Here is a 2,179-nt window from a genome sequence, read left to right on the forward strand (position 1 = left end):
AGGCCCTGATGATTGACAGCCGACATAACCAATCAGGATTTGAAACGTCAAAGGAGGGTGGGTTTTAACCGATGTATGGCAAGCCGGTTTATATATAATGAATGTAGTGTTGGGCTTTACTGCGTATGAGCACCAAAAATAAAAACCCAAAATTAAAAAGTGTTATGTGATGAACTGCTTGCTAAATTTCACATTCATAAGTCAAAATTTTCTAACTCCAGACCTATGTTTGGGGTTTTTATGAACGGATTTAAACAACACCTTTTATTAATCCAATTGTCACATAACTAAAAGGCTCTAAAAACAAAAAAAAAAACTTTTAAAAAACGTACCACCATAATAGTAAATCATTTTAAATGGATACGAGTAGTTATTCATTAGTTGGGGCAGATTTGGTGATTTGGGAGCCCTAAACAGTTCCAGCCATGTGGACCAGCAGTTCTAGTTTTCACCCTTTGCATTTTATTTATCATTTTTTACTGTCTTTTTTGCAAAGGTAAAACATTCTGTATGCATTAATTGTGTTGTTATTTTTTTAGACCCTTAACACATATATGTTATTTATAATTTATAGACATTGTGGGGTTTTTCAGTTGAAATAAAATTTTTACATGTTTTCCATGCATAAGAAGGCTAACAATTAACCTATAAAGTGTTAATTATTGTGAAACTGTCAGAAGTGTTGCAAACTGCTAAGTGCTGCAAATCGCATGCACAAAATAGAGACGTGTCGCAAGGGTGCATAGAAAGGGTTCTGAGAAAGGACAGGATGTGTTATAAGGAGACATTTGCCTTAAAAGGTTAAACCAAGTGAAGATGCACGGAAGACAAACAACTGTGGTATAAAAAGGATGTGTCTCTGAAAAAGAGTTCAGAGTTGAACCTCTCCTGCGCAGTATATTGCTTTTGGTTTCTTTCCTGCTTGAGCAAATAAAACTTATAATTTTTGACAGATTGACTCCGAACCCATTTTTGAACATGCACTGGACCCTTTGAAGTCCGACAATTTCTATATGTGTTGGTGGTTGGGGGCCCTAAACGGCCACTTACCTAACTTATTGGTTAAATCTGGCCCTGTTCACTAGATAATAGGCTAGTACTTATTTTGGTAGTATTGATTAGTAAATGTTCTTTTGTTTCTAACAATTTTACACTTTTGCCCTTGTTTTTAATGGGAATCTGTCAAAGGTTATTACAAAAACCATCTGTTTATTAGGTTAGAGTTTCAAATAAATACGTTGTATGCAATGATCAAGTACTCTCTAAATAAACACAATGCTCTGCTCTAATAACTTAAATAACTAAAATAAAAAAATAATAAAATACGTAATAATAATAATTAATAACATACTATTATTTTTATTCTTATTCTTATTCTTATTATTATTATTATCATCATCATCATTATTATTTGTTAGTGTCAAGTTTGCATACTAGTTAAAACTGTAAAACTAAAAAAAAAACTAAAAATTTACTATTGAATATGCACTGCTACTTAAAGAATAAACACTGAATGGGGGAAATGCCTATCTAAAAAAGGTAGGCTACTAGTTTTATTAAAATAATAATAAATATTAATAAATGCTTATATATATATATATATATATATATATATATATATATATATATATATATAAATATATATATATATATATATATATATATATATATATATATATATATATATATATATATATATATATATATATATATATATATATATTTTAATTATGTTAAAATGACTTGCCATAAAAATGTTTCTGCTAACAACCAATCATGTTTAACATTTTGACTTGTTCTTGATATGGACCAATAGAATTTTAGCAGGGGGCGTGCCCAATGTAGCATAACGCCATCTGTCTCCGTGAATGTTTTGAGTGAAGCACAGCACGTGGAGTAACGGTAAAGTGACTTTCACGTGACACTCAAGATGAATAAGAAGAATTTTACTACAAAACAGCTCTGAGTGTGGTTATCTAGTTAAATATTATTCAGTTTACTTGATATCCATGCTGAAACAAACATTTACTCTTTGAAATAAAACATTACTAAAATGTAACTCAATTCAGATGGTGCAAAATGATAAAAATTTTCACTTATTTGTACCTTTACTCGATAAGTTTGTGATTTTTTGCTTCTCTATGAATAAGTTGAGAAGAATTTGTTAAAATTGAATATA

The sequence above is a fragment of the Danio rerio genome, chromosome 15 (genome assembly GCF_052040795.2).
Source record: "Danio rerio strain M-AB ecotype USA chromosome 15, GRCz13ab, whole genome shotgun sequence".
Classification (NCBI taxonomy): Eukaryota; Metazoa; Chordata; class Actinopteri; order Cypriniformes; family Danionidae; genus Danio; species Danio rerio.